General features: G+C 35.8%; 1 protein-coding gene and 1 long non-coding RNA gene across 3 annotated transcripts in view; both read right to left on the reverse strand.

Moving 5' to 3' along the window:
• LOC309659063 overlaps window positions 1–12,475 on the reverse strand; it is a 272,263-nt gene that overhangs the window by 90,033 nt on the left and 169,755 nt on the right. The gene's annotated exons all lie outside the window — the stretch shown is intronic.
• LNPEP (leucyl and cystinyl aminopeptidase) overlaps window positions 1–12,475 on the reverse strand; it is a 106,526-nt gene that overhangs the window by 90,033 nt on the left and 4,018 nt on the right. The gene's annotated exons all lie outside the window — the stretch shown is intronic.

Below are 12,475 nucleotides of genomic sequence, written 5' to 3' on the forward strand. Positions count from 1 at the left end.
AGTCCAAAGAAAACCAAGCCAAGACACAGTTGAATTCCTAAGAATCAAAAGTAAAGGAAAACTTGAAACCAGCTAGGAAAAAAAAAAGTGACATATTACATATAGGATAACAACAATTCAAATACCATGGATTTCTTAACAAAAAACTATAGAGACCAGAAAATGATAGTCTTTAGTGTTTTTATATATGTGGAACTATTATATATGTTTGTACAATACATATGATACATATGTTACATATAGTACACAATATATTTGTATCTTTGCATAAACTAGTATCCAGAATACATAAAGAACTCTTACAACTCAAAATAGCGGGCAGAAGATTTGAAGAGCCACTTCACAAAAGAAAATGAACTAATGGCCAAAAAAACACATGAAAACATGCTTAACATCAGTAGTCATCAGGGAAATGCCAATTAAAACCAAAGAGATACCATTATACACCCATTTGGATTGGCTAAAATTAAAAAGACTAATCATACCAAATTTTGGCAGGGATGTGAAGAATAAGCATTATCATACACTGCTGATGGAAATGTGAAGTGGTAAAACCAGTATGGAAAACAGTTGGCAGTTTCTTAAAAAGCTGAAACATACAGCTACTAGATGACCCAACCAATCATATCCTAGGTATTTACCCAAGAGAAACAAAAACAAATGTCTACACAAAGACTTGTACTTGAATGATCACAGGAGATTTATAATAATCCAAAACTGGAAACAAATGTCCATTAAGAGGTGAATGGATAAACAAATTATGATTTATCCATATAATGGAATACTATTCAGCAATTAAAAAAAAGCAAAAAAAAGGGGGGGGGGGAACTACTGATATTATTTAGATGAGTCTCAAAATAAAAAAATTATGCTGAGTGAAAGAAGCCAGGCCAAAAACAATAGTATATGATTCCATTTATGTAAAATCTATATAATTCCATTTACGTAAAATTCTAGAAAATGTAAGCTAATCTATAGTGAGAGAAAACAGATCAGTGGTTGCCTAGAAATGGGGAAAGAGGGAGGGATTTTATTTTCTTTGACTTTAAAAAATGTAACACCAAGAATCAGGAATATACAACATTTCGGTACTCTGATTTTAATTATACAAAGACCAATCTGAGAGGCTTATTCATTTGAACAATTACTGCACATTCACATGCCACACTCCAGGCCTTTGTTCCACAATTATTTTTTGTCCACTAACCCAAAGGAACCATAAAAGGTCTTCTGTTCAAAAATATTCCTGACACTATAAACACGAACACAGTGAAGGGCTAATTCTCTATAATGTTAGTAAGTATACAAATATTTCAAGGTACTTTAAATAGATGGGTTAGGATGGGTGGGTATATCATCTACTTTTACAGAAGTTTTACAGAACTTTTAAGTTCAGTTGGCTTAACATACATGCACATGCCAGGATGTCCGTGTCTGTATTTCATCACAGTTCACCGTATGTCTTATTCGGGGGGTAGAGAAAGAGAAGACAGTTTTTTCCCCTAGTATTATTGAGAAATAATTGACATACATCACTGTGTAAATTTAAGGTATCAGTATGATGGTTTGATTTACACATATTGTGAAATGATTACCACAATAGGTTTATTTAACATCCATCACATCATATAGATATAATAAAAAAAAAAATTTCTGCTCATGATGAGAACTCTTAGGATCTACTCTCTTAACAACTTTCCTGTATATCACAAAGCAGTCTTAACTACAGTCATCATGTTGCACATTATATCCCTAGTACTTATTTACCTTATAACTGTAAGTTTGTACCTTTTGTTCACTTTCCTCCAACTTCCCCTGCACCTCTGGCAACCACAAATCTGATTTCTTTTCCTATGAGTTTGATGTGTGTTTGTGTGTGGTTTGTTTTTTTTTCTTTCTTAGATTCCATATATAAGTGAGATCATACAGTATATGTCTTTCCCTGACTTATTTCACTTAGCCTCTAGGTCCATTCATGTTGTTGCAAATTGTAGGATTTCCTCTTTTTATGGCTGAATAATATTCCACTGCATGTGTGTGCATGTCTATATATACACACATATACATACATATATACATATACGTACATACACACACACACACCCCACAACTTCTTTATCCATTCATCCACAGATGAACATTTAGGTTGTTTCCATGTCTTGGCTACAGAAAATAATGCTGCTATGAACATGGTGGGTACAGATATTTTTTGAAGGGGAAGATAGTTTAAGTAGATCAAATCCTAGTCATTCATGGCCCCAAAGAACCCAGAGAAAAAAAGAGAGTTGATTCTAGTTCTCGTAAAGGTCTAAATCATTCTATGGTGGGACAGGCATGGGACAAAGGATTTTCTATCATTCTGGACTCAGTAGATCAGGACAAGTAGAAAAAAATAATTAAACTTAACCTTGTAGGACTTTAATTCATCAAAATTAAGATAAGTCTAAGAAATCACCAAAGGACTGAGAAGTTAAAGGGTATTTCCATATTATGTGTATGCTGGAGGGAGAGGGTTTTGGGAAAGAGGGGCAGCTTGTTGAAAACCCAAGTGCCCATCAACAGACAACTGGTTTAAGAAGATGTGGTGGATATATATATATGGGTATATATATTACTCAGTCATAAAAAAGAATGAAATATTGCCATCTGCAGCAACATGAATGGATCTAAAGAAAATCATACTTAGTGAAGTAAGTCAGACAGACAAAGGCAAGTATTATATAATTTCACTTACATGTGGAATCTAAAAAATAATACTAATGAATCTATTTACAAAACAGAAACAGGCTCACAGACATAGGAAACAAGTTTATGGTCACCAAAAGGGAAAAGGGGGGAGGGGGGGAGGGATAAATTAGGAGTATGAGATTAACAGATACACACTACTATACATAAAATAGGTTAATTACAAGGATTTACTGTATAGCACAGGGAACTATATTCAGTATCTTGTAATAACCTATAATGGAAAATAATCTGAAATATATATATATAAAACAAACTGAATCACTTTGCTGCACACCTGAAACTAACACAATATTGTAAATCAACTATACTTCAATAAATGGATAGATCTGATAGGAACTAATAAATGTAAAATGATTGAGCCAAATGGAACATCATGGCTTGGCAACCACCAAAAAATAACAATAAAGTTGTTTTTCTTTTTTAATAATAAAAAAGAAGAAAACCCTTCAGGTATAAACAGAAAATAGATAAAATCAGTTATTATTTTTTAAAGCTAATTAAAAAATTTTAAATAATTCTGTGTCCTCCCTAGTTTAGAACCATCTGGGGATGAAATAAATGACAGTAGAATACTCAAATAACAAAGGCATCTGATGTGTGGTTTGTCAGATATGCCTGGCTAGAACATTTCCTTTTCCTGTGACCTAGATCTGTCTTAAGAAACTTGCTGCCCAATTCCAACAGCCCCACTTTCTACCTGCTGTGGATTCCTAAGGTATTCTACCCCAGTCTCTATAAAAGACAGGTTTAACGTTTAGAGTAACAGTTCTCAAGATGTGGTATGGGTACCCCTGGGAATTTCTGATACTCTTTCAGCTGGTCTTCAAGGTCAAAACTATTTTCATATTCAGATGTTATTTACTGTTTTCATGCCCATTCTCTCATGAGTGTACAGTGGAGTTTTCCATAGGCTACATGACACTTTATATAACAGACTGAACACAGAAGCAAATGTGAAAATCCAGTTGCCTTCTGTCACGCCAGACATTAAAACAAATTGCAACAATGTAAAATAATGTCTCTCACTAATATTTTTGTTTTGGAAATAGTTATTTTATTAAAAACGTTATTTATGTTAACATGTAAAAGGCTTTTTATTGTTATTATGAAATATGTTAATAAACATTTAAAAAAATCTCTCAGTGTTCTAAGTATCCAGATATGGTAAGTATCTAGAGACATAACCCACACAAACAAAAGCTCTTAGGGGTCCACAATAATTTTTAAGAGTATATAAAAGGGGTCCTGAGACGAAAAAGTTTGAGAAGCGTAACTGTGCCTTCAAAGATAAAGAAAAAAAATTCCCAAACTCGCCAGACATCTTGATTCAAGCATGGATGTCTCAGTATATTGTTAGAAAATGTATATAGAGTAAACACATAAAGTAAGGAAAGTAAATATAGAAGGTCTGAATTGCTCTATAGTAGGGCCGGAAGGGACAAAGGATTTTGGATCATCCTGGATTCCTGGGTCCAGAAAAAACTACTTGAATTTAACCGTATATGCTCCTTTGAGCATCCTCAGGCAGGAATGTGGACTTCAATAATTTGTCCCTATGAAAAAACACAACCTTCTTTACCTTGAGGTAAACAAAATTGTCCAAAACGAAGGCTGCCTGTTATGGACTGAATTGTTCCTCCCCTGCCCCCAGCTTCATATATTGAAGCACTAATCCCCAGTGTGACTGTTTTGGGAGACAGGGCTTTTAAGGAGGTGATTAAGGTGAAATGAGGTCGTAAGAGCAGGCTGACAGAACTGGTGTTCTGATCAGAGGAAGAGACACCAGTGCTCTCTATACACACAGAAGAAAGGCCATGTGAGGACACAGCAAGAAGGCAGTCATCTGCAGGCCAGGAAGAGGACTTTCACCAGAAACCAACCATGCCGGCATCTTAATCTTGAACTCCTAACCCTCACACTGTAGGAAAACTTTTGTTAAGCTACCCAGTCTGTGGTACCCTGCCTATACTCTGTTTCCATATAAGCACTCCATAAATATACTGAGTAAGAGGGGGAAAAGGAGACTTTTTAAGTGGGAAGGAGATGTTGAATAAATGTCTTTACAGTCCACACACCGTTATTTATGTTACATGGCCACTAAGCAGATGTTTCAAGTGTTGTTCTTCTCAAAATGTCACCTAATTTTTTACCTTTGATTAATATCAGGACAGAAACATCCACATTTTTTCCTACTGGTTACTCTCAGGTCTAAAATTCATGCTTTCATATTTCAGTTCATACTATAACTAACTCATACCATTAGTTATTCTATTTTGTCAAGAGAGCCCTGCCTGTCAATGGCTTTACCTACTTGACAGCCATGACACAGCTTCACCTCCTTTACTCTTTCCCTAAGGCCACCTGAATGCTTATGCATAACCAATTCATGCCTCTTACCAATTCTTGGATATTAGGAAATTCCTTTCTAAAAGTCAAATCTAATTGGCTTGGTAATTGTTTTTGTGGCTCTCTAATGAAGGGCAAAATAGCCCAATGGCAGGTCAGCCAGAAGGCCCTACAGCACTGCAGGAAAAGAAATTGATTTAACTGCACCACTTTGGTCTCAAATGCACAGCAGCTCTCTAGCTATGAAAAAGGCAGAGAAGATGAAAGGACAAGGGAGGAAAATGTTGGGTCATTCTTTAATTTTGATTTTGAAAATGCTTCAGAGTAAGAGACACCCTCTCTCTAAGCATCATCTTCTCTCCCCTCAAACACGGGGACCACGTCTTATTAGCACTATCTTCCCGGTACAAAGCACAGGGTCTGAAACACAGCAAGTGCTCAAAATGCATTTCAATGGAAAGGGAAGCTGAATGAACATTGATAAGAATATTCAAAAACAGTGCCTTGAAATTACTCTATTTGTTATAGAGATATTTATAGAAAAAGGAAGAGCACTGAAATTCAACTTTACCTGCAAAAAATAAAAGAAAAAACCTCTGAATTAAAAGAGCACAAACAAAACAAAATTGCTATTTAAATGTTTTAGTTGTTTGATGTAATATTAGTCTTAGATAACATTTACTGAATATCCAATATGTATGAAACATTATATTAGGTGCCAACTCTAGTAGCAACCAAATACAAGAGAACTGTGTTTTTAATCTGTTAAATGTAACTGACAGTTCCTGGCTGAACAAGCATGTATGTTCTTTACACAGAATTCAAAATGTGGTTTTAACCAGAGAAAATGAATCCTAAACTAGTGGTACCTCTGCTTTCATAACATACTTTATGCTTCTTTGAGCATCCCTGGGAATAAATGTGGACTCCAGTAACTTATTCCTGTGGGAAAACACTATCTTCTTAACCCTGAGGTATCCCAGGGGCAATTATAGCCCAAGATGAGGAATACCTCTCCTCGTTCCCATGCAATCCATCCATATAGCCACCAAACACTTGAAGGATTATTCCTTACATCCTTTACCTTGATGTTTGATCAAAATCACTACCTTAGATGTTTCAGAAGTTCAAAATGTTATCTTTGTGAGGAAAACAAACAAAAACCAGACCCAGAGCCTCCTGGCAGTGTTGAAGTAAGGAGGTAAACTGCCATAATTCATAATAGATTCTTAGAGCCAAAAGCTGCTGCCAAGTTACATTTATTCAGCAAAAATAATAATAAAATAAGGGTGTCACTGTCACTAGCAGAAATACAAATTCACTAGTAAAACTAGCTTCTTAGTAAGCTTCCTGTGAGGAAACATAACAAAATAGGTATGAATTTAAATACACACTATATTATAGACATGTTTGTTTGCATTCCTGACGCCTATGATATTTGTAGGCCTTGTTGCCAGTAAATGAAGTACGTTTATTCTATATCCTCATGTTAACACTACCCCTTTTGGTCTTTAATTCCTCACTATTTCAACCCCACCTAACAGACAAAATATATATAATACCTAAGACTGAAATAAGTTCTACTTGTACGAATAATGAGGTGGTGCATATTACATTTGCTTGAAGGAACAGGAAGAACACACCTAAGCCAGAATTAAATTGGGTGTAGAAATGAGTAGTTCCTCTAGTTAGGCAACACTTCCCTGAAAGTGTTACAAATGCATAATAATTGTTAATAAATATGAAATGGAAAGAATCCTCCCTTATACTAGCCTCAAGCCTTTAGTAAACAAGATACAAGACATACCATATGTTCACCATTTCAAAATCTCACCATGGCTGGAATATGCCAAACCATCATGTATCTTAAACTTCAGTGAATATCAGAAAAATTTTTGAGTTTCTGTGCATATTTTAGTTTTTTAACTAAAGATATTAAAACATCTCGGTAATATCCTTAAATAAGAATTACAGAGCTAGTGAGTGAGGAGCTAGGATTTGAATGCAGCAGTCTGACCTGCTCTTCACTATTACACTACACTATGCAGTAGTCTTATGAAATGAGGTAGATTCATGGACAGATCTCCAAAATGAAGAAATAAAAGTACTGATTGACATATATACACTAATATGTATAAAATAGATAATGAATAAGAACCTGCTGTATAAAAAATAAAATTAAATTAAAAAAAAAAAAGAAATAAAAGTACAAAACCAAATGTACCCAAGGAAAATGATGTGGGATGGGACCTGTCCTTCTCAAAGTCTGATAGTCTTTGAAGAGAGTGTACTGATTTGTGCATCCGTATACCTTTAAAAAAAATTAATTCTACTGGAGTGTAAGCTCCTCAAGGGCAGAGACCATTCTGCATTCATACTGTACTCCAGCTTTAAGAATAAAGCTTGGACTAAGTTAGCATACAGTGAAGGTATTTATTTGAGGGTGTATCTTTTTAAAAACTATTATCTTTTAAAAAAGAGTTAAGTGGGGATGTGTCAAAGACAAATTAAAAAAAAAATCTGTTAATTGAGGTAGTCTAAAATGCTATGCAAGAAAATTTGTATTAAAATATTCACAGTATGCTTCTTCTCTGACCCCCACTCCTGACTCCCCAATGCAGAAGAATGCAGCAAGGAGACACGGAAAACTAATTTTGGTTTGTTATATTTTTAATCTTGGTGATAAAAATAAGAGGTGAAGAAAAATTCTTAGCATGATGTAAACAGGAAGAAATTCAAAATGAAAAAAAGGGGAACATAACAACAACAAAAAAGAGAAGAAAATAATTAAGTAGATTTGAACCCCAGCACTACCTGGTTTCAGTGAAAAACAATTAAACCCAAAGCACTCATCTTCTTCAAAATTTTTTGTACTATATATTTCTGCATTTATTTTCTCTGGTTGTTATCCACAGTGGAATTAATATAGAACCAAGAGAAAATATAAAATTTACGATAATGTACAAGTTTCTAACAATAACCATTTAATTCTACTGAATAGCACTCAAAAACAGTGTCAATTCCACAGAGGAAATAATCTAGTTAAACAATTCTGGCTAGAAGACACCAAAAAGCATCAAGTTAACAGTGCAACATAATAGTCCATGGACTAAAAATAGACCAGTTCAGAATACTGAGAGCATTTAGTTCCTTTATCCTTATATTTATTATTATGACAATGATCAGAATTCACATAAAGATACGCCATTTTAGTCACTTAAAAGTTAGCCGATATCCTTGTGGGGAAAATAAAATTATTTTAGCTTAATTTTCAATTTTCTTTTCCTTTTCTAGGCTAATTATTTTATGCTAATGTTTATATTTATATCAAATATGTCCTCCAGCCAAACTTATAATCTTTATCTTACAAAATATTTCTAAAAATCTTTCCTCATAACATAGGTCCCACAGTCCTTGACAATCCTCAGGGCACCTCTTAAAAAGATTTAGCTATAAAAAGTAATTGAAAATGTCATTGATGACTAAATATTTATGCTCATTAATCTCTCGGGCAAAGCTACATACATTTGTAAAATCTAACGCTAAAAAGTTTATCTTTAATTCCATCAACTACCTGGATATTGTTTCAAAAAAATCTTAACTGCATAATTCCTTAGTTAACATGAAAAATGGCATTCAGCATAATAAATTATGAGTTTTATTATGAGTGTCTATTATGAGTGATTTAACAGAGAGTTCATATCACTGCATGAGACCTGCAGAAGAAGTTTATAAGAACTCTTCAATATACAGAATGCTTATGAGTTAGATAATACCTCAGTTGGTGAATAAATTTGCTAGACTTGATCTCAGATGGATTTGAACAAATAATTATTTTACTGATAATTCTGAAATACTTCTCCATCAGATTGATAAAACACAAAGTAAATGACAGTACCAAATCTACAGCAAAAACTTTGCCGTCAATATACAACTTACTGAGAGTCAGTTTGATTATCATGAACCTATTTTTTTTAAAAATAGTGATTATTCATAAGTCTGGGATTGTAACCACATTTTTTCTACCAATAGTTATTGTCACTTGATTATTTGCCAAGAAGGGCTTCTATGTATGAATTCTTCAAGTCTTTATCTCAATAGCATTTCCCAAATTGGCAATTAATTACAACAGAACTATGTACCCAACTGCAATGAACTACTGCACTCTAGGCTAGCCACACTTTAGTGAATGTGCGTTTACTTCTATCCAACTCGGCACACTATGATTTTTATCTAATCTCCAAGTCACACTAGACCCTCCTTCCTACATTGAATTATTTTCCTGTGTGCTTCGTCCAAATGGAAAATTACTAAGCGTCTCGGGAGCTTGTATGGATGCAGATGGAAGTGAGGCTGCTGTTTTAAACAGCAATGCATTTCTTATTCCCACAAACACCCAACACTCTACCCTCAGTTTGAGCTGTTTTCTTAATCTAGGTGTCCAATCTAGATACTGAAAGGACAATGTCAGTGCCCCAAAAGGTTTAGGTACTAAGCGTTTAAAGAGTGGAGAAACTACTGCTAAAAGTATAAGGGGAAACCAGCCCAAACTTACAGGCATGATCTTAATGTATCTAGGACACGCTAGTTCCTCCCACCAAGCCCCAAGGGCCTTACTTAACCATTGAGGCCCTTTTGACAATTATGGGACAAGAAGAAACTAGACAAATATTATACTACTTCTGTCTTCAAATCACACTACTAATACCAACTTAAAGAAAGATCTTTTAAACATTTAGCTCTCCTTAATCACTCCCACTAAACTCCATTTTTCCTCTAAACAGAATTCTGGAATGGTGTAATGTTGTTGAGGTGATGAATATTCTAACAACTGTTTTAAATCTTATAAAATAACAATTTCAGCTGTGACCCAAAGCCTCCTTACCCACCAGAAAGTTCCTCTATGGCACCAAATGACACCTGAGGCAGTTGTCTGGGAAACACTACCACACAGTCCTGGTCATCATTTGCTATGAGATCCAGGAAGGAAAGGAGCACATCCAACCCACAGAGGTACCAGTTCTCTCAATGCACTTCCTATTCTCCTGTTCTCCCAGCTTATGAAGCTCTCCCTGTAGAACATCAGAAAACCTCCTTAAACACCCTTCCTCCCAGATCTCCGGCTTGGCCTCCCCCAATAGCACCAGAGGTCTGGAGAAGACTCTGGACCATCCAATCCCCCAATCTACAGAAGTCCAGATAATTGGCTGGAGTTTTGTTTTGGTGACTTCATTCTTTAACTAAGTGGGAGGAATTCCCAGGAGGACCTTCATTAAGGAAAAGAGTTTCAAAGGGTCTTCTACATTTGAACTTGATTCTCCACTGCTTTTTCAAACTCCCTTGGAAGCCTAAACTTTCTTTATTTGGAAAATGAACTGATTTCTAGTTTAGATGCAATGTTGGAATTTTTAAAAAACTGGTTCATTGTTCAACCATAAGCATCAGTAGAAAGGTGAAACAAAACCAGGCAATAAAGAACAGTGACTGCCACCACGATGGTCCCACAAGGTCAACGGCTCAACAGTACTCTGTATTTTTTTTTTTTCTTGAAATCTGAAACATTCAGGAAAGTGAACAGTACCAACTTACAAGTAACTATGACTTTTCTGACTAGGAAAGAGAAGTACACAGTATGATTAAACTCATGGCAAATGTTTTCTATCTCCTTCTAGGGCCTCCAAATGCCAGTCTTAACTCATTCATCCCCTCACCCCTCCATTCCTTTTGTCCAACCAGACCCACCTACTTCCCCTTTCCAACCTTGACTCTATCTTTCAACCTCACACAACAGTGTCCTACTCTCCAAAAGAGACTCATTACCAAGCCAAAGACTTGCAAGGCTCAAGGTATGACCATTTTGAAAATCTCTGCCTATCAGCTTCCTCCTTACCTTAAATCCCTACATAGCTCTCACCTTCATCACTAATTCTCTGAAGTCCCAATTTTCCCCAAAGATCTCTGGATTCAGAGTCCTACAGGCACTCCCAGGATAATCACAAATGGATTACAACAATGAATCAGGTTACAGGGGAATCCTGACCACTCTTTCATAGACACAGGAACTCCTACTGTCACATTTACTGCACAGAAACACCAGGGCAATGAGCAGCCTTCTCTACAAAGACCACTGGATAAAAACGGAGCTGTACCACCAAGGGCTCCAAAATTACCCTCATTCCCATCCCTAGTTTCCAGTGAACACTCTTAAAAGGCACATATCTAGGAATTCAAATTAAAAAAAAAAAAAAAACCTGTTTCTCAGCTTGCTCCAATGATATTATGGAAAAGTGTAGTGGCATTAGCTCCAACTCCAACCTCCTACAGTTTTCAAGACATGTGGTCACTAATTAACAGAACATGGCTGCACTGTCCTCCTCACCTCAAATGCCAAGAACCACAGGCCTGATTTAGCTCCATCCCAACTTCTGGGGTAACTCTGGCTAAACTCCTCTATATCTCAATCTCCTAACATTTTCACAGAGAGAGTCAAAATGAGGCTGTTTTCTAACAGGAGTGTTACACTTAATCAGTAGAAATGTGAACTTATTGTTGACAGATGTTATATGAACAGGTTATAAAGACAATCCTGTACATTTATTTCATAATTATAAATCTATATATTCTTCTTCTGTATTCTATTATTTTCATATTCTTCTATATTCTATTATTTTCATATTAGCATGAAAATAAAACTAGATTATTCCATTTCATTTCTCTTATTGAGGTTAGCATTAACTGGTAGCAGGTTTGTGGGGCTTTCTGTAACTGTGCCTAGCAGAAAATCTACTTGTAAACAGGCATTTCAAAAATGGTGTCTGACTGAATTACTGAGGAGGAAATCACCCCTTGCTTATTTTCTATATGATAATTTCCTTATAACCAATCTTTTTTAAAAAATTATTTATCTATTTACTTATTTATTTTTGGCTGTGTTGGGTCTTCGTTTCTGTGCGAGGGCTTTCTCTAGTTGCGGCAAGCGGGGGCCACTCTTCATCGCGGTGCGTGAGCCTCTCACTATCGCGGCCTCTCTTATTGCGGAGCACAGGCTCCAGATGCACAGGCTCACCAATTGTGGCTCACGGGCCGAGTCGCTCCGCGGCATGTGGGATCTTCCCAGACCAGGGCTCGAACCCGTGTCCCCTGCATTGGCAAGCATTCTCAACCACTGCGCCACCAAGGAAGCCCTCTTATAACCAATCTTTATGGTTCTATCTCTTTCAAACTGAGTTCTCAAGAATCATCTACAGATAAATGATAATCACTGGTTTTAACTGTTTCTAAAATATGCTGTCTATTTATCTTGTCTCAAGATACTTTTGTGGGGAAGTTGTTATGTAAAGTGAAGAACTTTTCCACCTCTGCTTTCCAGTTAAAAACTGGA

This window comes from Balaenoptera physalus, assembly GCF_965194825.1.
Source record: "Balaenoptera physalus genome assembly, chromosome: 3".
In the NCBI taxonomy this organism is placed as follows: domain Eukaryota; kingdom Metazoa; phylum Chordata; class Mammalia; order Artiodactyla; family Balaenopteridae; genus Balaenoptera; species Balaenoptera physalus.